The sequence below is a fragment of the Mustela lutreola genome, chromosome 13, assembly GCF_030435805.1.
Source record: "Mustela lutreola isolate mMusLut2 chromosome 13, mMusLut2.pri, whole genome shotgun sequence".
Taxonomy (NCBI): domain Eukaryota; kingdom Metazoa; phylum Chordata; class Mammalia; order Carnivora; family Mustelidae; genus Mustela; species Mustela lutreola.
This window is the reverse complement of record NC_081302.1, coordinates 5,876,032-5,903,925: the sequence shown is the minus strand read 5'-3', so window position 1 is coordinate 5,903,925 and position 27,894 is coordinate 5,876,032. Positions and strand designations below refer to the sequence as shown.

Genomic DNA, 27,894 nt, shown 5'->3' with positions numbered 1-27,894 from the left:
ATGTGTTCCTTCCCTATGAGGAGGATCACACAGTCGAGTCCCCTCCATGGACAGCACCCGTGGCACTAGCCAAATAACCACCTGCACCTTGGAAGGTTAGCTCTGCCCAGTTTGAACAGAGTTTAACCTTATGACTCAGTTCCCTTCTCCTTAAAATAGAAACAAAAACCTACTCACGTAAGGTTATGCTAATGATCAAACAAGCCCATTGGTGTAGAATAGTGCCTGGCACAGAACAAGCACTAAAGAAACTGTAAGCATATGGTACAAGTAGTTCAGAACAGAAACCATTGTTTTCATCAAAGGGCCCCAAATATTGTCATGACAATATTTGTCACCTCCATGGGCTAATACACTATTTACCAAAGTCATTGCCAGCTTCTCCTTTTACCGCTTTCTTTTATCCATTCAATAGGCCTTGTAATTCCATCTCAACATTTTTACACATGTGTCCTCCTCTCCTTCATCTTGCTATAAGGATAGTCAAGACTTGTATGTATTTTGAGGGCAACAATGGCTCTGCTCTATCTACCTCCTCCTCATCTGCTTATAATCCTTCCTTCATGTTACCAGTGGAGAGTCTTAACAAGAGCAAGTAAGCACTCAGTGAAAATCCAAGTCATTCCTACAGTGATTTCCAGCAACCTACAGTTAGATCACACCTCTTACAAAGCCAGTGAAATCTGGAAAAACCCAGCTTCAGTCATGCAATACCACCATGACTGCCTCGCTAGTGAGGCCCCCAGAGAGGCTGTGTAATTTCAGAGGACCTCAAGTCTTTTCCTCTCTGTTCTCAGTAACTGACACAGTGCCTGGTGAGCAAGAAAACTTGAAAGAATAAAGATTGGCCAGATGGCTGGACAGGTGAAGATTATGGTGTTAGTAAGGTAATAAAATATACACCATCACTTACACATAACTCTTACTGATTACCAGGAATATTCCATGTAAAAAATATCATTAGCAGAAACATTTGATTATATAGAAGACAGCTTCATCTGAGAAAGTGGGATATGGGAATGAACTGGTCTATCTCATGGTTTTTGAAGCACAAGGGTCAATTAAGCTTCTCTCTATATACATAAGATTATCTCAAATTTTTGTATCGCACAACTACCGGCTTGCCTTTAGGCCAGGATATACCTATGTGGATTATTTACATGGTATTCATCATTGGTCGATACAAACATATAAAGAGACACAGACACAATCTATAGGGGTCCCTCTTGTGTGAACACACATATTTGATGTGAATAATACTCTTATCATTGGGGAAATCCTGACGGAAAGGCAAGTCTGTAATTTTCCTGATGGAACAGCATTATATTGTTTTAGATACCTGTCTTCCAATATGCATAAAGAAGATAAGTAGTAAAATCAAAGCTGTGTTATCAACCTAGAAATGGTTCAGATAGTCCTGGGCTACTGTGTTTTCGGTGAAACAATTTTAAGATGCTTTGTAGTATATCGATATCCCCAGATGATTCATTTCAGGAAAGTTTGGGACATCTTAGCTTGTACCAGAAAGGTGGAAATTATGAAAATAGTGAAATACAATTTTACTGGCTCAGTTTCAGTCATCTGGTGAAATATATAAAGTTATCCCTACCCTTGGAGTAGGAGAACAGAACAGCTATTGCAGACTGAATGTCTGTCCCCATCACCCACATTCACACGGTGAAATCCTAACACCCTAAGGTGATCATGTACTTGGAGGTGGAGCCTTTGGGAGATAACTGGATCTTGACTTATAAATGGCATTAGTCCCTTTATTAAAGAGACCCCAGAGAGCTGTTCAACCCTTCCCTACTTTTGCCAGGTAGGGACACAGTGAAAAGACAGCTATCCAAGAACCAAGAAGTGGGTCCTCACCAGACACCAAATCTAAAAGACACCTTTATCTTGGACTTCCAGAAATAAATATCTATTGTTTGCAAGCCACCCAATCTATGGTATTCTGCTGTAACACTCCCAACAAACTAAGCCCTGTCTACAGAAGACACAGTGAGGAAGGCATTCTCTGGTGATCAGTTCTGGTGAGACATGTAGGCATCTCACTGCAAATGGCTCAAGTAGTGGGATCCTCACCTGATCCTTTCATCCTGCTTTTTTGCCTTTTACCCCCTTTGAAATTTACTTTGAAAGGTAGAAAGGTAAATTTCTGCTATTTACTTTGAAACTAAAGGTTATTTTTGGAAAAAAAAAATCCAAAATTTAAAATACTGGTGGCCAAGACTTTTCTGGACATTTGATTCTCCATGTAAATACTGCTAGTCAAAATGCCTGAACGCACATCTAAAATAGGTTTCCAGGAGATTATGGTTCTGGAACTCATCAAGATGTATTTTATAGTCTCATCATAGGCATGAAGTTTAAAAATACATATGACGAGGCCACTGACTATGCATACAGAATCCTGACCAGTCAGCATGAACGTGAACTCTAGATGTCAAGTAGAACTTTGTGGTTCAAGTCAGCACACCATTGGCTGTCATGTCTCATTGTTGGAGCTATGGTTCTCAGCTCCGCTGCACAATCAACTCACCTGAGGACTTCGAGAGATAACACATCCATATGGGCTTGTCCAGTTGGGTTCATCCATTGTAGCAAATGTCCCACTCTGGTAGGGGGGAGTTGTTGAAAATTGGGGAGGTTATGCTTATAGAGAGGTAAGGGTACATGAAAACTCTGTACTCTATTCTTAATTTTGCTATAAACATAAAACTGCTCTTAAAATATAATTAGAAAAAAGTGGTCGATGCCTGACTCCCATCCCCATTCTGATTTAATATTGGTTGTGATGTGGGTGTGAGATTTGATAGGAATAAAGTGATTCTATAATGCAGCAAAATTTAGGCACCCTATGCTAGATGATTGGCATTTATGTCACTAAACGTTTCAACTTCGGCAATATACCAGTGATTATAATGCTTAACTGATTTTATGATTTAAAGAACACAAGGAGTATTGATATAAACGTGTGAACTTGTAGTGATAGTCAAATACCGAGATCAAGAGTGCACTGCCTTAAAATTGTAAGCTTCTTCCAGATTTTTAAGAATCAGTTGATTTCATTGCTAAGCAAGCCTTGAGTCCCTCTCTCGGCTTTACCTACCATTCCAACAAAGATCATAAAAATGGGAGATTTTTTTATAAACTTCCAGTCATTCAATTAATGAATATGTTCAATTAATCAATATGTTCAGTTAAAGATCTGGTGCAGAAAGTTTCTTCATTGGTTGGGAAGTTGAGGTTTTGGGCTTCCTAAGAATGCTCAAAATGTAAAATACAACATTTTGTTTCCCTAATGCTATCACAAGTTTAAAATGAAAAACTAGCAAGCTAGAAAATAAAAATAAAACATGGACTTAAAAAAGTGAAAAATTTTAGGTGCACTACAGAATACAGACATACACAGATAAGTGCAGCTGAAGAAATTCATTGAGTTGAATGAAATATAGGTAAAAATGGAGGAATTCTCATCTTTCAAGAAAAATGAACATAATATAGTTGGTATGATAATGAAAGTGTAATTTGGCATATGTATACCCTCTTGACACATTGCCTAAAAATAATGGCAAAGGTTATGAAGACTGAAATATTGTAGAATGGATAATTGCTTCCTAAGATGTTACGCAAACCTCACAGTACCCAATGTAATTAAACTCAGCAAAGTGCCCAGTAAATACTTGAAGATTTAAGGATTATAGCAGGATGACTTTAAATAGGATCATGTTAAGTATAAGTAGAATAAAGGTGAATAAATAGTATTTTTTTTTCCAGATCCTGACCTATACAGGAAGTTTCAATCGAAAATAGCAATGTTTGGGAACATTTGGTCTGGCTCAGTCCGTAGAGCTTGCAGCCCTAGATCCCGAGGTTGTAAGTTTGGGCCCCCCATTGGGTGTAGAGATTACTTAAAAGTAAAATCTTAAAAACATAAAATAAAATAAAATCTTTAACAAAATGATTACCTAGAGCAAATTTGTTTCTGTGGTCGTTTTGGGGATTTCATTTATAGCTTTTATTCTGAGAGCATGCTGTATACAAATGCCACAGATGAGAAACATGTAACTGCTGATCCAAACCCAACAAAACTTCAAGGTTATCTGTCGTCAAAAGTATCCACAGGAAGAGTTGTGATGGGGGCGATTTTATAGGCCTCAGAGATTAGGATCGTTCATCTGCAACTCTGGCCAATTTAATGTACAATAATGATAAGTGAACTAATATTCTTCCTGTATTAATATTCTCACTTGGTGCATATTTACGAAGCTATTAAATATGAGGTGCAGAAATGTCCAAGGGCCCCGACATGTTACATTGGACCCATGAAAGAGCTCAGCCACGATTTCCAAACATGGTGCATTGTAGGTGCAAGTCTCCAAGCAAGCCTCTTCCCCAGCAGCCTCCATCCCACTTTACATGGTTACTTACGCTCATTCTGCTTCCTCTTACTTCATGTGTGTGCTTAGTCCCTCCTCAACATGCCTACACTTAGAGGTAGATATTGAGAACTATGGCATTTAGAGGACTACTTCCACGTCCTTCCATTACAAGGAGAAAGTCAACGGAATAGACTAATACCTGCACTTTCACGGACCTTAGCAATCATGAAAGAATGCATAAAAATACAGAACAGTTATGTGATTGCTGAAGATGAAATGAAGATTTACTTCACCATCAAGGGATACTTCTAGTTATTTGGATTCTGTGGAATCATGCCGCTGAGAAAAAGAAGCCCTATTTTGGCCCAGTAGGAGTTATTTTATTACTCCAAGCTGCCCTCAAATTTAACATATTCTCGAGGGGTAATACCATCACATTCTATTCATTCTGTCCTTGTAAATGTGATAAAGTAAGGCAAAACTTTTTTTTATACCAGATTTAGCAAACTAGGCAAACAATGGCCTGTGGACCAAATTTGGCCCTCCACCTGTCTCTGTGTGGCCTGCAAGCCAAGGATGCCTTATACACATGAACATTTGCTACGGATAAGGGAATATGAACACCAGTTAAGAAATATGATACAAAAAAATCATTCTTCTCATAATCAGATCTGTATTATAAGATGCTATGCTCAATTTTTATTGTATTTTGAGTGTATTAAGTTCAAGTTCATACAATTATGTTTCCTTCTGTGTTATTTAATTGTTTACATCATATCCTTACTTTTACCCTTGGCCCACAAAGTGTAAACTGCTTCCTATCTGGCCCATTACAAAAAGAGTTTGTGGACCCAGGATTTAAATAATTTTTTTTTTTTTAAGAGGCAAAACCAGTATTCCAACAGACTAGGGCTCACAAAGTAGATGGAGAAAACCATCGCCCCTGACAGCTGTCACCTGAAAACCGGTCACCTCAGTCCTTCCCCCTCCTCCTCACCTTTAAAACAGAACCTCGGGCTGATTTCACACTATATCCTACCACTTTCAGGTAATAAATCTATATTTTTTGGTCCCAAGAACTCCCTCATTCCCTTAATTAGAATCTCTTCTTCCTTGGAGTTGTCAAGATTTCCAAACTTCACTTAGGCCAATACTCATTTTTCCGATTCAGGGTAGGGTCGCCGTCCCCCTGCCCACCTCGGCTAACTGGTTCCCATCCCTCCACAGTGGGCCTCAGTTGCAACAAAAAGGGAGAGAAAGTCTCAGTATTGAATGAGCCTTGGCAAAACGTGGTACAGTTTCCACAGATCCTGAGAGATGGGAACTTTCTTAAGGGCATGGTGCTAGAATCTGGTGATCTTGACTTTCAATCTAGAGACATTTCTCTAACCCTTTCCTGCCCCATTTGGCTCTGTAAGTAGAAAAAAAGGGTTGATGAAGACGGGGGATGCATTAAGAATTGGACAACTGGTACTTTATCTGTCATACTTGATCACAGATGGGAATTAAAGCACAAGTCTTGCAGGTGACGGCCTCCACGCCCTGCCCCCCAGCGCTGAGGATATTTGAGAGGCGTCTTCTAAGTATTAACACTAAACTCAGATTAAAAATACAATACATTTTAAGGCTAATAATGAGAAATTGGGGTATGTAATTCATGATTAATTCACAGGGGAATGATGAAAAATGTACTTGATGTTATTAAGATAAGTATTTCCCAATACAGTGATTGGATAATGAACAACCGGATCCATTAATCCTACATGCAAACAAGAAACAATTCTCCTACATGTTTATCCAACTCAGTTACACAAATACAATTCTAAATGGCTTCAGGTTAGCTCCTCTGTCCTCCTAATAGTGACAAATTATGCAATGTTCCTATGAGCTACAGGCATTCTCTAATCCCCTCCAAGAAATTTCTAATGTTATTTTTAGGTCATCACTGAACCAGGTTCTTATTTTTACTCTACCAGTTGGAGAATTCTAATCTTCGTTACCAAAAAAGAAAGCTTTGCTGATATCCTAGTAATTTTCCTCAAAGGTATTTCCCTAGGTTACGTTACACAGAGAATTACTATGTATAATGTTTAATTTTAAATTTATGTTTTGGGTTAAAATTGTTACTTGAAAAGGCAGTTGAAAGAAAGAAAAAGGTAATTTTTTTCCTGAAGAAGTGAGTTGTTTAAAGAGAAAAATATTAACTGTACTGATTAGAGTACTTAACTATTTTTGTGTCTGAACATTTCAATTCCAGTCTTCATACATAGGTAAAGAATAATCTTTAAACTTCCCTTAATTAATTCCTCTTATTTTCCACTTATGGTGCTGTAATTTTACATTTTGGGAAGAGGGAGGGAGGGAACCTACAATAGATGGCCTCTCTGCTGCAGAAGAGATCTCTCATAACCAAGAGAACCATAAAGAAACCCAACCAAGCTATGAAAAGTGCCACTTTTAAAGAGCAGCCACTCTGGTCACAAGAAACAATGAATATAAACTTTCCCCACTGTTTTGCCGAACATCTGAACATGTAGCTTGACTAGCCTCCTCTCGTTATTATTGGGTAGTCAGTACCATGAATAGGATTAGAGTTTGCAAGATCGAATTATGAGAGAACTCAAATGTAAGGGATAAAGTGAGTGAGGATTTTGAATGTGGACACATCAAGAATGTATCTGGAGAACAAGCATTACTCAAGTGTTGTCATTCTTAAAACACTTGCTTCATTGTCTCCTATACTTCTACACCACCTTACAACACAGATCACCTCGTAGAGTCTGGATTGGACAACACTAGAAGATAAGGCTATGTAGGAGAGAGGGGTATATAATTACAGAGGAGTTTGCACTTGACATGGTGAACTTTCAGATTCTCCCCAGGTTCTTGGAAGGGGGGTTATGTTTAGAGTATCTATTCTCAGAAGTGATCAAATAAACTGAATTTTCAAATTCAGGAAGAGGAAATTGACTCACAGAATGAAAGGTCTTTTTCTGAGAAAATGTAGTATCAGATTGCTTCTTTAAAAATGACATAAAAACCAGGAAAATGAAGTATGGTAGTCCCCCTGATCTTAGCCCTGGGAGAAGAGAGCTGCTCATCTACTCTACAAACAGACCCAGCCTTGTGATACTCTGTTTTTATGCCACAAAACCATCAGGAGAGTGAGATATGAATGAAATCTGATGAGATGCTCATTAGACGCTGAAGATTTCTTCCGTTTGGTATATTTCCTCAGCCCTTGAAAAGATACTCATTTCAAACATTGCTAGAGGGGAATGCAAAAATGGTACAATACCTGCCTATGGGGAGAAATCTAGAAACATCAGAATCATGGACACATTTACACTCTGAGTCAATTACCACACTTTCAAACTCTCTCCTACAGTTATGCTTGCCCCTAAAATTCAGACCACACAGGTGCAGCAACAAGGAATCGGCAAATAAGCTATGGTAGAGCCACACTGTGAAGTTCAGCTTTTTGAGAAAGAGCCTATACTTCTCCTTCCAGCCACGATGAAATACAAATGTGATTTACTCTACCATCTGAGACAAAAATGAAAATATATGAAACAGTCAGCAAAATGGTGGATATCAGTTCACAAAGAATAATGATCTCTGAAAGTCAGTAAACAAGTGAGTTAGACAACTGTTTCACTTATTGGCTTGATCAGCACATGCAGGTCAGGAAACTGCCTGAAAGGCAGGAAAGAGACACAAGAGGGGGTTACAAACAATAGTGCCCAGCACAAGCATGAGACCAAGACTAATGCCTGTTCCTACCATCAGACTGGGAGGCCTCAAGATTTACAAGCATTGAGGAAAAGACACAGAAGGGCATTGTCTCAGTAATGAAGAAAACTTAACCTTAAACTAAACATTGTTTTGGACTTGAATCTTAAAAACCATATCCATCACCTAGTAAGAGAAAATTTACTAGGTCTGGCATCCAAACAAATTACCATAAAAGAGATAGGAAAAATGACTTGTGATAAAAATCAATTAAAAATGCTCTAGAATTGATATGAGTGTTAGAATTACCAGAGAAAGCCATTAAAAGAGATTGCAAATATATTCCACATATTTAAAAGTAAAGTAGAAACATGGGAAGCATTTTTTAAAGATCCAGCTCAAACTTCTAGGGAATATAAATGACAATGCCCGAGATTGAAAAAATGAAAAATATCCAAAACACTGGATGAAATTAATAGCTGATTGCATATTACAGAAAAAAAAAAGATTTGTGAACCTGAATATACAGCAATAAAACTATCTGAAATGAAAACAGATAAAAAAAACAAAAACAAAAAAACAGAGCATCAGTGGCCTGTGGAACAACTTCAAGTGGTATAATATGTATATTTGTAGTCCATTAAGGAGAGAAGATTAGGAGAAGTTAAAGGCAAAAAACATTTTTAAAAAATGGCTATAATTTTCCTAAATTTGATGAAAACTATCAACCTGCATATCCAAGAAATTCAACAATCCCTAAGCAAAGAAACATGGAGAAAACATCATCAAGACACATCACAGTCAAATCCTAAATGTCTATGTATACAATAGAACTTCAAAATACATAAAGCAAAAAACCCTATAAGTATAATAATAAATCCCCAATTACAGTGATTTTAGTATCTCCTCAATAATGGATGGAACCAGAATATACAAAGGACAGTGAGTATTTATATAATATTATCCATCGGCTTGGTCTAATTGACATTTGTACAACATTCCTTCCCACAACAGAATACACATTCTTTGGAAGGGTCCACAGAATATTTACCAAGATAGATCACTTTCTGGACCATAAGACATGTCCAGGCGTGCCTGCGTGGCTCAGTCAGTTGGGGATGGGACTCTTGATTTCAAATGGGGTCCTGATGTCAGGGTCATGAGATGGAGCTGTGTGTCAGGCTCTGGGCTAGGTGTGGAACCTGATTAAGACTCTCTCTCCCTCTCTCTCTTCTTCACTCTTGCACATGCCTGTACACATTCTCTTTCTCTGTAAAGATAGGTCTAAATGCACTTGAGAAGATTTAAACTACAGAACATACTTTCTGAGAACAATGAAATTAAATTAAAAGATCGATATTTGGAGAATCTCTAAATATTTGGAAACAACACTTTAAATAATCCATGAGTCAAAACTATCAAAATCAAAATTAACAAATACTTCGAGCTAAAGGAGAATTAAGACCTATCAGAATAAAACATCACAAATCTTTGAGATGCCACAAATTTGCTGAGGGAAAAACTTGCCAAAGAATTTAAAACTTGCCAAATCAAGACTCTAACGCTTCATCTTAAAAACTAGAAGAACAAAAACAAACAAACAAACAAACTCAAAAAATCAAAGCAGTGGATGTGAAGATCAAAGTGGAAATTAGGGAAATAGAAAAGTGAGCCAGTGGAATAAAGCAATACAACTATAAATTATTTCTTTTTAGAAAAATCAAGTTGACAAACCACTGGACAAACGGATCAGGTAAAATGACACAAAACACCAGTATCAAGATGGAAGAGAAAGAATATCCCTAAAGCTTCCATATGTATTAGTACGTACAAATTTGTGCCAATGAATTCAACAAACTAGATGGAATGGACAAATTCCTCGAAAACCACCAAAGCATGCTGATTCCACACTCATTCTCTCTCTCTCCCTCCCCCAGCCCCACACGAATAAAACTGAAGGATCCTGTATCTATTAAATAAATTAGATGTGCAATTAAATGTCTGCTCCCAAAGAAAATTCCAGATCCAGGTACTGAATTCTACCAAAGGTTTAGGAAATAATTTTACTTTTACAGAAAATGTTCCAGAAAATGGAAGAGGGATTTTATACTTCCCAAATAACACTTTAATTCTAGAATAACCACTGAAACAAAAGGATGAAGATATTACAAGAGAATGAAAGACTAGCATACGTCTTGAGCATAAATGCTTAAATTCTAACAGATTTTAACAAGTAGAATCCAAAATACCAAAAGGATACTGCATATCAACTATGCTCACATTCCAAGATAATCCCTAAGAGTCGCACCCCCTGGTATAAGGCCTTCTATGATTTTCTCTCCTGAAGTGTGGGTGAAATCTGTGGCTAGGACAGGATGGCAATTTGCTACATAGGTAAGTGTGTACCACTGTGTAATTAGCCATTTAACTCCTAATTACTTAAGAAAAATGGATGTATTCGTCCATATAAGAAATGTGCACTGTTGTTCTAACAACTGGAAGCAATCCAAAGGTCCTTTAGTGGGTGAATGGATAAACAACCTGTGGCATAAACATGACAATGCTTTGCCACACAGGATTAAAAACATTCCACATGGAGAAGTCTTAAAAACATTTTGTGAGTGAAAGCAGCTCGTCAAGAAGGACCGGGTGTTGTAGGATTCCATTTATGTGAAATACCAAATCACAGGCAAATCAGAAATAAAGACAGAAATAAAATTAGTTGTTGCCAAACAGCACAGGGGAATGGACAGTGACTAAGAATGGGTAAAGGGTTTCTTTTTTAGGGTGATGAAATGGTCTAAAAGGAGACTGTGGAGATGAACACTCACATTTGTAAGTGTACTGAAAACCACTAAATTTTATATTTTACAATTCACCATACCATACCATACCATTCACCATTTGATCTCAAAACTGTTAACACTGCTTTCATGAATTTTCCTTGAAATCTACAAATTAGCAGCCTTGTGCGTAAACAAGCCTTATTTGTTGATAGCTACCCGTTAAGCAAAAGTGGATATTATAGGCCCTACTGGACAGATGCAAAGATATGATGTGTTAATGTTCCCAAACCCACCAGCTCCAGAGTCTGCAATAGCACCATCTGAAAGTCTAAACAGATACCTTCAACCCACACAGGTCACAGGTAACTCCATCCACACTCAAATGTGTAGGTTCCTACATGCCCCACTGTTGCTTCACTGCCACATGGACTCGAGACAGACTTTTCCACAAATTGGGCCCGACCAGCTGATAGACTAGAAATTCTTCCTCGGCTGACTCTTGTTGACAGGTGTAAAATAATCAAACATCAGCGGAGGCTGGGAGCACATGGGAGGTCACCCCAAGGTTCACTGAAGTCTATTTGAATTGATTAATTAATGAGGCAAGCTTCATATTGTCTGCCCTATCAATTAAATGTTCACTCTCCTTTCCTACGCTGTGTTATGGAACCAAAAATATGAAACCTTAAATCCAGATGGGTGGTCTGGAGACAGGACCAGCTGTGCAGAGAAAATGACAGGACAAAAAGAAACAAAGTCCAAGGTAAGATAAGCTTGGGATGGCAAAATTACAGAATTAGGTCAATAAAATGTCAGCATTTCAGTACCCAAAAAAAGTACAAATTAGGAGCTTAGAAATAACTCAACTTGATTAAATTAGAAGACTACAGGAGAAGACCACACACAGAAAGTAAAAAATAAACCCAGATCTAATTATTGTTCTTTCAAATTATTTGGAGAATCATTATAATTGGAAACAAAAATTCCACGCTGACAGAGGTGACAGGGTTCTTCAGGGACCGCCGCCTGAACACAAAACCACAGAGTTAAATAGAGCTTCTATGTGTCATCACACTCAAAGACCCGTAGGGAGGTAAAAACTCACAACTTGAGAGAATTTAAAAACAAAGCAAGAGAAAGGAATAAATGAAGATGGTCATTTTGCCTGAAGTGAACAGAGTGAAAACCACACTACTTGCCCCAAAGCGGTGCACACATTCACCATCTATAACCCTAGGACTTTTCCACGTATTTTATTCTTCATTTAGGCACCTAGTATAAAACTGTGACATTTCCGAGTTTAAAGGGGGAGTATTCTGAATGTTTTTAAATACCTGGATTATGCCTACTTCCGAATCAGCTTCCTTTCTTTCTTTACATAAATATTAGAGAATCCAGAAATATATTTATATCTAGGGAAGAAGAAAGAAGAAGGTTAGAATTTCCTTCTTGAATATAAACAAAAAGAAAATCCTTCTCCCTGGCCTTCAAGAACCAAGGAGAACAATACTCCGATTGTCATATTTGGGAAAAAGTAATGTTTCTGAACTTGAGAAAACGTGCAAGAGTAAGCTCCCATGAATTCACTGTTATCAAAACACGAAACTTGACCCAGGGATTGTTCTGCCCTTGGGTACCTAGGCCACTACCAGTTTCAAGGAAAAAAAAATATCTAGAACTACACTATATATTACAATTTAGGCACCACAGAGTCCAAAGCTAATAGGTCTTAAAAATGTTCCAATTAGGGAGCCTGGGTGGCTCAGTGGGTTAAAGCCTCTGCCTTCGGCTCAGGTCATGATCCCAGGGTCCTGGGATCGAGCCCCGCATCGGGCTCTCAGCTCAGCAGGGAGCCTGCTTCCCTTCCTCTCTCTCTGCCTGCCTCTCTGTCTACTTGTGATCTCTGTCAAATAAAATTTTTTAAAAAGTTCCAATTATTTCCCAAACACTCCCCCTACTGTAAATGGTGTCACTTATTCACTTCCTACAGATGATATGCAGTTGAAGATAATTAGTAAATAGTATGTAAGTCTCCCTTAGAAATGAAAGCTTTTACTAGAAGATGCCAAGCAAGGGTATCAGCCACATGGGCATAATAGGCTCAGGTTGGCAGAACATCCTATCTCGCCTGCAATCACTTGGGATTACCTGGTGGAGGATTATCCTCCTCCTCGGGCCACACACCCTCTAACCCACTCCCCCCCTCTGCCCTTGTCCCCATTTCTCATGTTACTCCATCATGGCCCAGAGCAAGGTCTACAGTGGGACAGCAGGCCAAGAGAGAAGCTCTTCCCTCCTCCTACTCCCTCTATTATCCTCTGCCCTTCATCTGTGACCATCTCAACCTACACAATTCCCTTGGGAAACATAGGGTCAAGAATTTTAAACTAAAGTTAGTCTGTGACAGTTTCATGGATACTGGCAAAAGGCACAGGATTCCTGGGTCACAGAAGGACAGCCTGGTATTATTAGCAATTGTTGTTGCTAGAGGCCCACCATTGATGCTGGTTCCCTAAGTCCCAGTACCCACAGGAGGTGTCAGGAGAGTCAGATGATGTTCACCTGGTTCAGTGGGTGGTGTTAACTGCAAAGGAACCAGAATCTTGTCTATGAGGCAGTAAGTACTCCACGGGAGACATTAGCTTGCTGGGCAGTAAGCATACCTGCCCTTCGCTCTGCAGGGAGATGTGGATCGATCTCCAAAAGTGTTCTCCATATAAACACACTTCACAAAATAGTGCACAACAACAGGCAATCGGCACCTTCCTCAAAGAACATACAGACCAAGAAACCCACGGAGAGTTCTCTCCAAGCACATCAGTGCACAGTTATCAGTCATGAGGACAGAAGGAGGAGGAGCGGAGGAAATGGGGTCATTAAAATGGTGACCAAGAAAGCCAAGAAGTTACGGGGCGCCTGGGTGGCTCAGTGGGTTAAGCCTCTGCCTTCGGCTCAGGTCATGATCTTGGGGTCCTAGGATCAAGCCCCGCATCAGGCTCTCTGCTCAGCAGGGAGCCTGCTTTCCCCCTCTCTTCTCTGCCTACTTGTGATCTCTGTCTCTGTCAAATAAATAAACAAAATCCTTAAAAACAAAAAAAAAAAAGCCCCTTTGCTTTGGAATTTTACAGATGCCCATGTTTGGACTTTCTCTTCCTACTTCTTTGTCCTTAGGTCTTTTGGGAGCTTCACCCAACCTCCCCAACCCCTTCATGCGGAAGCCCATCCTTTAAAACTAGCACAAGCGACTTCTGGAATTGTAGATCCCTCCTCTTTCCCCACCTAGAGAAAGCAAGGGGGAACAGGGGCTCTTGAACCGGTGAGCGTGATGAGGCTGGGGCAGAGGTTTTGGGGGCCTTACACTGGAACCCCAAATGATTTTCCTTTAGAAGCCTTATTATAACTGATGCTATCCCAAAGGTATTCAGGAACATCCCAAGGATCTTCAAAATTGGAGGTATGGTCTATGACCACAATCACCACACTCTTCTAGAAGAAGTTCTTCTTCTTCTAGTTATGTACTTCTAGAAGTACATAACTTCTAGAGGAACACCTTTTCTGAAGGACTCTCCTGAAAAGTTTTAGAAAATAGCCATTAGTTCTAAAGACATAAAGACAGAGAGTCTTTATGTATTACGTGAAGATAACTGTAGGTTAATCTGGTAGTTTTTGGCAAAGGTTTATTAAAAGATTTTGAATAAACACATTCAAACATACAAACATCTCTGGGGGAAAGAAAGAATGCACTATTATGCAGTTATGAAAAAGAAAAACACATTTTTTAAGCATTCAATATTCAGTAATTTCAGTGGAACATACTGTATAAAAAAAAAGAATGGGAAAAAAACAGATTTTATTTAAGGCATAAACCCTGAAAAATTATTTAAATATGCCTATTCTACATCTGGCTGAAACCATCATCTAGGCAACTAGAATGATCTGGTATATATATATGGCAATGAGGGTGAGGGAGAACCACAGAACTTTTTCAAGATAATGAAGAGCAGCTGAAATGGCCTATAAACTGTTAAATGCTTTAGAAAATGGAGACTAGACGTTACAAACCAATAGCATCCCCACTGATCTAGATCCTGAATCACCTGAGACCAGCAGGTGGAGAGGAACTTGTAAGTCCAGCAATTTCCAAGAGCAACAGCTCTCTGGTCCTACTGAATTGTGGGGTCATGTAGACAGGTAAGCCTGAAAGCTTCCTCATGCATCCCTTTTCTTCTCCTGCTCTTGGCCTGAGGTTTTATCCCTGGGTGTGAAGAAATTAGAACATTCTCACTTGTTCTGGAGTTTTCCTCCTGCAGAGAAATCTGAGGAAACAGAAGCAACTGTTTTCTGGCCTGTATTAGATGGTGCCTGGGATTGAAAACCGTCATGAACCTTACTCCTTAGAATCGAGTTCCTAAGAAAAAGTAGCTGCAGATGATGACAAATGCAAAGGGAATCTGTGACATTCTGCTTGCTCTAGCAATCAGATAAGAGGTGTTAGAAGCCTAAGAAAAAAAAGAATGAGCATTGTTTGTCTTAAAGAGTAATGAGTGACAACTACCAAGCATGGAAACCTTGATCAGGTGTACTTGAGTCCTTCCTTGTAGGGCGTTACGGACGAATAGCAGTACATCAATGTTCTCATGGCAACCCACATACAATTTGATTTATTGCTTTTTCTGTTTTCTAACTCGTTGATTTCTTGATAGGTTGTCATTTTAGTCCTAAAGAATTCTGAAAGTAGAAAATTATACTGGCAAGAATAAATAAAGGAAAACAAAGTGGCTAGATGTGAGACAGGTTACTTTTCAGGGTTTACTTACACCAGGAAGTATTACCAGAGACTATTTCTTTCTGAGGAAGGAGTCCTTGCATCATCAAACTCAATCTGGAACGGACTCTCCCCTTGCTACCTCTCCCCACACGGGAAGGACAGAGGAGAGTGTGCCCGGTACAGGGTCAGCTTCCCAGGTCTTATTGGTCTGAGCCTCCTGAAGGCAAGCAATTTACTTTAAAGTTAATGATGACCGTACAAAGGATCGAACTCTGATGAACTGAGAGAACACTTATGAAATTACAAAAATGTCTTGAAGCTAAGAAGAGTAGACAGTCTTGAATGACGGAGAAGACCACAAACAGGAGATCATTTAGGAGGGAGAGTTCGTTCCAAGCCACAGCTGACAAATGGGCTCAAGCAAGACCTGAGGAAGACAGGTGGGCTCAGCCACAGGTGTGGCTGCACACAGGTGTACTCAGCTGACTATGTGGTTATGCTTAAGGACATCCTTAAGGACAATCCTATGCATAGAGTTCCCATCCCAGAGGATGGGTTTGTTGTTGACAGATCTTTCTGTTGTCTTCCAAAGTCCCAAATCATATAAAGCTTTTATATATTAAATCTAGTTACCTGGTTGGGGGTGGGGGTGCCTAGATGGCTCAGTCTATGGAATATTTGACTCTTAGTATAGGAGTTGTGAGTTCAAGACCCATGTTGGGTATAGAAATTATAAGTAAACTTTTAAAATCCCATCCAAAAACAACAACAAAAAAAGTTACTTGGAACAGGAACACTTCACCTAACAAAATCAACAGATTCTCTTGGAGAAGGTCAACTTGGAAATGTCTTCCCTTTACTATACTATACTTCAGGTCTGCCCCAAGCAAGAGAGTACATTTAGCACAGCCACAACTTAAATATTTCATTAGGGAGAGAAATTCGAGGCTGAGTATTTTTGTAAATATGCCAAGAGATCCTGACTTTGATTCTAAAGAAGCTTTAGTGAATCAGAACCTGTAACTATTAATACAGCAAGGAGTAGAGGTCCTAGAGTAGGAACAGAGCAGGGCTTTACACAGAGGTGCCACAGAAGAAAATACATGAAGAATATAAAGTTAGCAATAAGTCATCCCCCCCGCCTGCAAACAAAACAAAAGAATGGTTCTTTGTCGTTTTTTCTCTTCTTTAGTAAATTTATACTTGACTCTAATGCCCTATTTGAACTCACCAGCAGGAAAATCCATCCTCTTTACTCATGGGATTGCTCTCAGGGTTTTTCTAAGATCCCAGAGTTCTCTGCATGACCAAGGAGCTGGAGGCTACTTTCAAAAAGGGTTATCAACCCACTCTTGTTATCACCAAGTCAGTGAGAGTCTCCTGCTGCTAGCCCTTCAGATCAGGCAGCTCTGCCACCTCCATCCTGTGGCCGAAGCTCTGGAAGTCTATGGAGAGCCTGGCAGACTGTCCCAAGACTAGCCTACCAGACTAGTGAATCAACTACCCTACATGGGGTCCTGCTGTGCCCTATAGTGTACCTCAGAGACTCCTCCACCTTTTCATCCTTGAGGGGAACATCCACACTGCTGGTCCTCAAAAGCATTTCTCCCTAACATTCGACAGAGTTGTATTTAAGCTACGTTTGCTTTGAGGTCTAAAAATTCAAGGCAAAACAGAACCTAAGTCCTCATAAAGAGCTTTGTAACCTTATGGGCTTGGGGGAGGGCATGAAGAGAAAAGTATGTTGAAGGTGCCCCCCTGGAAGAAAAATACAGGCAGGACAGACAAACCCACTTATCAGCGAATTACTCCCCCATCAGCTCCTGCCCTGCCCTGACTGACCCTGAATAAGGCATTGATCTAATCTGTGGCTTCATTTATCTTATTAGAAGTAGGAATCAAAATTCTTGTTCCTCCTTGGGATAATATCTCTTCTGCTTTTCTATTTACTCTAGCTTGTTTAAAAATTACTATATATATATATATATATATATATATATATATATATATAGTGTGTGTGTGTGTGTGTGTGTGTGTGTGGTGGATTACTGGACCTGATAGAGCTGATTGTGGGTACAGGGCAAGCTGGCTGCAGAGTCTGGGAGCTGACCCTGTGTCATGCAGCACCATGAAAGGCAAGCAGGAGGAGAATGGAAGCCCCGAAAAGAACACGAGCGTGCAAAACTCAATGGCCACATCCAGGCCCAGCAGGCCCACACTGAGGCTGAGCAGAACAAGTACACAGCAGACCTAGATGACATTTTCTCCCAGGTGAATAAGAAGAGAAAGAAGTGAGACATCCCCAACTACCTGTGTGGCACAATCAGCTTTGAGCTAATGCAGGAGCCACCGTGCATCACATCCAGTGACATCACCTAGGACAAGGTGGAGCACCTGCAGTGTGGAGGCCACTTTGTCCCTGACACCCAGATGCCCCAGACCCAGGAACAGCTCACCCCCAACCTGGCCATGAAAGAGCTCATTGATCCACTCCTCTCTGAGAACTGCTGGCCCAGAAGGGACTTGGGGCAGCAACTGCCAGTCCCTGTATAGAGTTTGTGTGCCTAGATCTCTGCCCTCCTATTCCCCAATCCCACTCTCCTCAGTTCTGCTGCTGGACCGTGAGCCCCACCATCTGCTGGGACAGAAACAGCAGGTAAGTGTGGGCTGTTGTTGTTGCTGTTACTGTGCTGTACTGTACTGCTGTTATTGTACTGTAATAAAATCTGTGAACACTAAATACAGAAAAAGTGAGCACATATGCATTAAGAATCCACACTGTGTGCAGAAACAGGTGAGGAGTATTAGCCATTACCCTCATGATTGTTTTGGTCAGTCCTTGAACACTTACTATATGCTGGACACTGTGGGACTACCTGCATGTGTTTTCTGATCAGGATAGTCACGGTCCTTGTCTTCGAGGGCACTTATAGTCCTGTGTCATCCAACATAATCTACCTCCAGCATGCCCATGATGAAGAAAGAATTAGTAATGATCACTATAGATCTGTAGAGAGATGGTTTAATAGCTCAATAGTAACAAAAATGAGAAATGAAGCAGGAGAGTTTTAAATACATGAGAACATGGTTGAAGTTATATCAAGTTATGGTCTGCCTTAAATGGAAGGGTACTTATATATTAAGGGAAATATGCATTAAAGTAGAAAAAATTTAAAAACTCAACAAAATATATTAAGAAATATTAAGGTGATTCTCACCATGGGAAATTTTGCAATTATGTACGGTAACAGAAGTTAACTAAATTTATGGTGATCATTTCGTGATATACGCCAATATATCATGTTGTACACCTGAAACTCATACATCAATTATAACCTTAATAAATTAAGGTGAAAGTTCACAAGTAATGTAAAGCTTGAGGTTTTTTTTTTTTTTTTCTTAAGATTTTGTTTATTTATTTGAGAGACAGGGAGAGAGCATGAGTTGGGAACGGTGGCGCGACGTTGCAGAAGGAGAAGGATAATCCCCCTTGAGCAGGGAGACAGACACTGGGCTCACTCCTAGGATCCTGAGATCATGACCTGATCCAAACACAGAGGCTTAACTGGCCCCCCCAGGGATCACTTTAATTCAAGTAAGTGGAGGGATGGACCTAAGAGAACTGTTCCTGCAGAAGTTCACAGATTAAAACCTGATAGATTCTTTCTTAGTTCAGATAGACTCTTTTCTTGGGGTGTTTTGTTTTGTTTTGTTTTGAGAGAGAGAGAGAGAGAATACTCGCAGGAGCAGGGAGGGACAGAGTGGGCAGAGGGGAGAGGCAGAGGAAGAAAGGGAAAGAGAATCTCAACCAGATTCCACAGCTGGCAAAGAGCCCGATGTAGAGCTTGGTCTCACAACTCTGAGATCATGACCTGGGCCAAAATCAAGAGTCGGCTGCTTAACGGACTGAGCCACCCAGGCACCCCTCAGTTCTGATTACTACCTATCCAAGAATAAAGCCAAGCCTCTAAAACACATATCATTTCTATTTCTCTAATGGGTTTGCTTGACTAACTCTGTTATGCTTTTCAGACAATAATTTAAGAGGTTTAAGAAGATGTTAAAATTAGGAACCTGTCATTTATTAGGATTAGTTACCATCACAGATAAGAAACTCACAGCTCATAAAGTAGCAGCCAAACTGGTATATGTTCCATCAAAAGAAATTTGGACTCCATGGAAACCTTGAGTCTTCTTGAAGGAATAGGATTAGAATAGACAATATGCCAGCATTTTCCACAAATACAACATTAGCCATCCCTTTGCATTTTTGAGCGCGTTATGAAAATTCAGAAAAAAATTTCCAGGGACCCTGGTAGGTATTTTTCCAGCATGAAAGGATTATCAGAGAAATAGTTCTCAGCTCCACTTTACTACTTCCTGCTTCATTCAAAGAATCTGCATGAGTTTAATACCTATTTTCAGTAACTTATGTTACTGTTTAAAATAACTTCTCCTTCCAGGCAAGAAGAACGAACAGCTCTGGGGACTTGTGGGTGTTGAAAGAAGGGGATCTAATGGCCAATCAATAGGGCAGTGACTACTGAACAGTGAACATGAGAAGTTCTAAAACAGCATCAGTATACTGAATGTTCTGTAAGATTATTCATGCACACATGCTAAAGATGATAAATGTAGGGCCGAGCTTTCTTTTCTCAAGCAGTTATGTTACTGATTTGAAACTTGCGAAGAGCCATGTTCAGAATTACAAGGATTTTCAACTGGATCAAACTTGAATGTGTCTGAAAATTTGAAACGAATTTCAACTGATTTAAATAATTAGCTTCTCCTATAAAATGAGCCTCGGTATTAAAAATGTCCCTTGAAGCTATGTATGGGCCCAAATGCTGATTTAATCTAATGGACTCAAGTTCCATAAAAAGTAATCTTGACTACTCTTCCTCCATTTATGCTTTTAAACACAGAGAAGTTTGTGGGGCTCCTGATATCCATCCTAAGGCACATTCTATAGATAAACAGAAGACTTTGTTCACTGGATCTTTTCATTCAGAGCCTTTCATGAGCTGTGAATTCCTTTTAAAAGCACCTATCAGCATGAATAAACTGATAAAAGCAAATGTGTGAAATGCCTTTCACTTAACTAACAGGCATGACTCCAAATTCTAGAACTCCCACTGCTTTCCCTGAAACCCTAACCCATGATGATAGGAAACATGAATTGATGGAAGGTCCTTCACTAATGTTACAAGATCTTTGGCTATTGTGAATTGATAGCTAATGGAAAGCTTTGCCAGGCATAATCCATTCCTGTACAGTCTTCAGGATTATCTCCTGTGACTGTTATTTCATATTTGTACAGAAAGATTAATAAATCTGCTCAGCCTTCCCAGCCCATTTTCATTCATTCATTCAGCAGCTGACATAAGGAAGTGATCAGGTATGCCCCTTCCCTTCAAAGTCAAGTGAAGACATCATTCCCATAGCCAGATTTATTAAAAAAAAAAAAAAAAAAAAAAGTAGGAAAATCCTATAGAACTGTAGGGCGATCCGGACAAATTCACGATTCATCTCACAACTGATGGGGTGAGAAGATAAAAAAAAAAAAAAAAAAAAAAATAGAAAAAACATAGGAAACCTATAAAAGATAAAAATCTTATCAGAATGAATTTCCCCAGAATGTCTCATGGAGAATACACACTTTTCTCAAGACTACGTGCAATTTTTAATTGTCACATACTAGTTCATAAGTCAAAATTTTAAAAGGATTCAGATCACAAAGAAAAATTAGGTAATAAAAACAAAAAGTCAAATTAAAAATCCCTCTGTTTGGAAAATCTGAGACCCTCTAAACCGATAGAAACAATGGAAATAAAGAAGTGTTTATAATCAACAATCAAAACACATTTTAACACTTGCAAGTTTGAACGAGGTAGTATTTCAAAGAACATTAGACTTTAAATGACTACAAAAGAAATGATAGGACAGATATCTTAACACAATGAGTTAGACACCATGCAACAGAATCAATCCAAACATTTTAAGAAAATGAGATAATACAGAATAAGAAATATGCAATACAGAGTTGACAAAACCAAAAATTCACTCTTCAAGAAAACTAAAAGAACAGACCATCTTCTAGTGAGAATGGTAGCGATGTCATAAAGAAGGCAGAAACATTCCATTCTATGAAAGAAGATACACTCAAACTGAAAGGAGAGGAGAATATTATGAATGATTCTAGATTTTTCTAATAACTTGTCTATTTTCCAATTTATTGATATAAGTTTCAAAACAGAGTTAAGGAGAAACAAAGCCCAAAGGGTTCTAATTAATTAAAAATAAACTTTCAGAAACAGTTCAAAAACTTTTCACAAGAACACTTGGCCCAAATGGTTTTATAGGACTTTTCCATACTATTTCACATTTATATAAACTCCTCAGAAAATAGAAAAAGAAGGATTGCTCTTCAGTGTGTACCCTGAGGCTTATATATTGATCCCAAAGCAGAAAGAACAGAACATGGCAGGAGATCAGAAGACTAGAACAATCTTACTAAGCAACCTTAAAGCAAAATTCCTAAATGATGTATTAGCAAACCAAATGGAGTCAGAATCTCTCTCTCTCTCTCTCTCTCTCTCTCACACACACACACACACAAGCAGGAACGCGCACATGTGGCCAAGCTGATTTTATAGTGGGAAGGGAGAGAGGTTTAAGTAATAAAAACTTGTAGGTATATCTCACCAAAATTAAAGGATCAAAGAACCACATATTCATCTCAATAGATGCAGAAAATGTATTTTATTACATCCATTCAGGATACAAAAATGGCACCCCCAAAAATGAGACTCCTTGATAATATAGAGATATTTATGAAAACCTAGAACAAATTTATTTCCTAATGATAAACATTTTGAAGCATGCTTTTTAAAAATTTTTTTCAGTGCTCCAAAATTCATTGTTTATACACCACACCCAGTGCTCCATGCAATCTGTGCCTCCCCAATACCCAGCCCCAGGCTCACCAACCCCTCCACTCTCCTCCCCTCCAAAACCCTCAGTTTGTTTCTCAGAGTCCACAGTGTCTCATGGTTTATCTCCCCCACCAATTTCCCCCCAACTCACTTCTCTACAAATTTATCTCTAATGAAAATTAAGACTTCTGTACACTAGAAGTATAAAAAAAAGTATGGAAGACAAAAAAGAGAAGGTACAACACATACAACCAAAACAATAGTTTCTCAAATTCTGTAGTAGTGGATATGAACCGTCATCCTTGCAAATACCCCAAAAACATGTGAAAAGATTCTCCACCTCCTGAGAAGTCATTAAGATGTAAATCAAGACAAGACATTGTTGCATACTCGTTAGGCTGCGAAACGCAGGACGTCTGGCAGTAGTAAGTTTGGGCGAGTAGGAGTCAAAGGCGATACCCGAGGTGTTGATGGAAAGAGAATCGAGCACCACCACCGTGGAATAGGACTGGACATGAACACTCACTGATCTTACAGTCCAGTAAGTTCCCATGTGTAGATACACCCTAGAGAAATTCTTGCTTAGGTGTAGAACGGACACATTGCTTATGTGTAGGTACACCAATCTTTGTGATCACAAATAACCATAAGGAGGAAACAATCCTAACGGTTTTCCACACCACAATGGGCCAACTGGAGTATATTCACCTCATCTGAAGTAGTAAAAAAAGTAGAAGGTATTTCCCATAACTTTTCTCTCCCTGGAAGTACTAGCCCTGACGTGCAGGTGCAGAGCAGCAAAGATATTCCTCCGGAAACCTTGAAGCTTGCTAATCAAAGTGTGGGCCAAGAGAAGCAGCAGGGCATCAGCTGGGGACTTCGCAAAAATGCAAACCTCTGGCCCCATCTCAGACCTATCAGGTCACAGTCTGTATTTTAATAAGACTTACACCCATTAAAATTTGGCAAGTATTGCCCTACAGTAGCATTCACTGTTCCGTAGAGCACCAGCTAGTTAAATCCTCTATTGTACCCAAATATTTTCCACAATTCTAGCAGTATTCATTCTAACATGCGTCAATGTAGGAAGCCCTTATTGAGTTCCTACTCTGGGCCAGCGACTTTATTACTGCTAGGGATCCAAATTCTCAAGGAGCTCACAGACTTCCATATTTATACACACATACTTGCACAAGTTAGGTAACCCTACAAGACCAAACTGAATTTTTTCATACTTTTCCTAATGCCATAGTAATTTTATATAATTATGCACATACTCATTTTATCCTCCTCTTGTGACTTAATGTATCCCTGTAAGTAGTCATAGGGATGGTCGCTTCTAGTGATACCAAAAAAAAAAAAAAAAAGTTTTAATACTAAGTTTCTATGTCCTATCACATTCCAAGAAATTTAAGAGCTTAGACCACCTAAACTCTGGTTACCTTTCCCACGGTAGCTTGAAACAGAGCCCAATTTCCCTCTCTCCCTTAGGCTACATGCCATCCACTTGGTCTTGGAGTTGATTTCAGGAGGACAAGTTTGGACATTAATTCAAGCGCATTTTGGGAGGAGTCAGTGATATTCCCCATATAAATTCTACTATACTGTGCAATGCCTCTTTTCTCATCCTGAAAGAATTTTACGATTTTCTGTACTTGCATATATAATACTCTTAAATATGTGTGAAATGTTTACATTCAACATGGGTACAGGGTGGCTGCAGTAGTTACAGACCTGACTGATACAGGTATGTTACTTTAGACTCAGACCCCATGAGTGCTGTTCCTGTCCTGAACTGGGATGCCAAGCCATTCCTGATAAAGTTTTAGACCAAAAAATACAAACATACCTCAGTTTACATTAAGATGTGTATTCCTGGAAATTCCATTATACCTATTAAAGCCTCACCAAAAATGAAGCCTAGAACAGTTAACCCTGAGGCTTAGATCATTTTAAGTTTCCTTTTCCTTAACCTAAAAGATAATTCTATAAAAACATCAGAAATCTATAAAACACAGGATAATTTTTTATTCTGTCATAAGGATCTGACCTTCGCAGGATGTCTAAGATCTTTGGCTTCTACTCAGTCTTCATGGCCCCCAGCTCATTGTGACAAAAATCATCCCCACAAGTTTCCCCAGTAGAGAAATCCTCCAGGAGGAAGTACTGCCCCACTGAGACCATTGTGTTAACCAGTCTTCCTAGGGAAGTGACCCACAACGACGCCCATATTGCCTTTGAGAGAAGCCAATAAACCAACTATCCCTGTGCCCAGAATGTTATAAAATGGACTTTTACCTCCATCACTCCCGTATCCTGTTCTCCAAACACACCAGTGTTCCCACCAGCTAGCAAGGGCCAATTATTAAATACAGAAGTTTTGCAAGCCAGTTGAAGTCATATTGGTAGTTTAAATCAATCACGATGGGAATATTTATACAACAGAAATTGGCAAATGCTACAAACCAGGGCTCATTTTGTGGGGAAAGGGACCAGTTGGTAAATATTTAACAGATTTTATATGAAGGACCTTTGGCAGCTTCCTCTTATTCTCAGTTTTATATTCAAGCTCCCTTCCTTGTAGCACATTGAATCTCTTTTGACTGATAATATTGAAGGATATGACTGCTCTATTATCCACATTATTTTTCCAATAAATCATGTGGAGCCCTACATGTCTTTGTGATTGAAAAAATTATGCTAATGTCAAGGTATGAAAACTGCCTGTTGTTTGCTTTCTTTTTAAGGCACTCATTTAAATCTACTTGTTACAAAAAACATGTACAGGGTTCCAGTCTTAAAGAAAAAAAAAAAAAAAGAGCCTTTTTAAATCTGTTAAGTAGTGACAATGCATTTGGGTAAAGGTAGAACTTTTGAGAGTGTGGGGAGAATGGATAAAAATGGCAAGGCTGGAATAAATTCTCCTTCAGGCTGAGCCCTCTGTGCCAGGTCCAAGAGCCTGGTGGTTGGGAGACAGAGGTTTCAAGCCCATGGAGCTGCTCAGGCAGAGCACGGGACTTTGAATCCAGAGGTTAACAGGACAGAGGTTGTAAATTTGGCTCAGAGTCTTGGAGCCTCCTTGAGATTATGCCCAGAAATCAGCACACCGAGACTACGCATCGCCTTACCTTGAACACTGGGATTGCCTTGACTGGGGACGGCCACAGGGCCCCTCCCATAGGTGGGGTAGGCAGTAAAACAGGCAAGTGAGGAAAAGAGGAAGGAAGATAGCATGACTGCCTTGTGGAGAATGAATCGGCCGGAAGAGAACTCTCAGGCCTTCTGAGAATAATCAGAAGTTCCTTTAAAAAAACAAAAACAAAAGTAAAAACATGAAGATAGATAGAAACTGCAAATTCAGCAAACATCTGGGTTCCCCTTCAATAAGGAACACCCTTTCTGGAACGACTGATACCGCGCTTTGATGCTGGAAGTTCCTGTGGAACTAACTAGTGGTTCCCTAACTTTCATAGACATAATGGTCTCTTGGAGAACTTCATTAAGACACAGATGTCCAGATTCCAGACACCAACCCCAAGATTCTCAGGCTTTACACTGGGGGTAAGGAGGTGTAAAACTGCATTTTTAATAGCCACTCCTTTAGGCAATTGTTTCAAACATACTGGGTATCTTGTGTTTTTATTTATAAGCAAAGAAGTTGTTTCTATCAATGAAGAAATCACCTTCATGTGACCTCGTCAGTTTTGTACATTAACTCACATACTTGCCAAGTGCTCTTCTCTTCCTGAAGAATTCTTAATCTTTCTGAAGAATATCCTTTAAGACTACAGTATTTTAAACCTTTAAAATCCCACTTAATCAAAGGGAAAGATCACAGCATAGGAGGGGCTAGCACATTTTCAATCAACAAAATGTTACAAATTACTTCCATTTGTAATCAGTAAACCAACAAATCCATTATAGCCAGATTAGCTAATAAGGAATATAATGAGCCAAATTCTTCACTGTTTTGAAGGGCATATTAATTCAGGTAGACTAGAACGTGACAAAGAAGATCCAAACGTGAGCCCCATGCTGCGTGCTTTTGTCTTGCACCCAAACCCCACAACCCTGACCTTCAAATTCTGTTTACATGACCGTGGTGGCCTAATTCAAGGAAAATGTCCAAAACTGGGGTTTCTTTTTAACCTAGAACTGAACAATCTGGTCATTCATTCCTTCACTGCATAGATCCTTTCCTGCAAGGTTTCAAGATAATAAAAGCAGATTTAGAGTAATGAAGTATTGTTTGTTACTGTACTTGCCACACAGAACAAAATATACCAAATGTCTGAAGTTTATTGGTCTTACACCAAAAAAAAAAAAAAAAAAAAGACAAAGATTCCTCAATATCAAGTTCTTGATTCTCAATTCTGCTTTTTAATTCCCTGTATCTAGTTATTTCCAAGAAAAGCAGATTTTTCTTCCCCACCCCCACCCAACTTCATTTCAGACAAATGAATTTCCTATTTAGTTAACTCAACGAAGGAGCAACATCCTTGATCGAATGGACAATTAGATGGAAGGAATAGTGTGTGGTTTGCAGCAGAACAGGTTCAAAGGGCAATAAGCCATTTTCCTAAGTGAAATGGCAGTAGATTACTAGGCCATCATGATGATTACCCAGGGTATGAACTAAGTGACATTGGCACTTGTGGCTAGAATTGCAATATTCTCTTGCTTTGCCACTTACTGGCAAGATCGTGTTTTATAATTCCACTAGAACCATACTTCGGGACTACCTAAAGAAATATTCAGACTACACGACTGAAGCCTAACATTTGAATGCTTAGACTGAAACTAGTGGTCATTAGCTCAGTCGGTCCATCCTTTACTGACTAGCTTCCTAAACAGTGTTAGGGATCATTCCGATACATTTATTCATCTACACTGATGACAGTTATAGATTATAACTAGTAGCTCAAAGTACAAATCATACAAGCTATGTTCACACAATATAGATGATTACGTACTGGGTCTACAGGGTAGGAGTTAGGGTTGCGTGGGTTTGCAGAGACAAGAGCAGGGAAATGGTCTCGTGGAATTAACATGGTGTTTAACCAGCGGCCGCTGTGATGACCAACCGCAGGATGCTGTGAATGGAGAGGCCTTCAGAGGTCCTTGGCTCTTAGGACAACCAGCACTGGGCTCCCAATGATTGACTTGCCACATGTAAGGATCCAGTACTGTCCTTCTGATTTGAGGTTTATATTAAGTTATGATACAAACACTAATGTGATAGGATACTAGACAAAGTCTCTTTCTAAACAAAAAAGCAGGACTTA

At 39.3% G+C, this 27,894-nt stretch overlaps 1 long non-coding RNA gene across 1 annotated transcript in view; it reads right to left on the bottom strand.

The window, feature by feature from the left end:
• The window catches only part of LOC131814082 (uncharacterized), a 50,398-nt gene extending 24,583 nt beyond the window's left edge, over window positions 1–25,815 (bottom strand). Inside the window, exon 1 of the long non-coding RNA XR_009347122.1 lies at window positions 25,738–25,815. This is a non-coding gene — a long non-coding RNA (uncharacterized LOC131814082). The remainder of the gene's footprint in view (window positions 1–25,737) is intronic.
• Window positions 25,816–27,894: the final 2,079 nt, after the last annotated feature.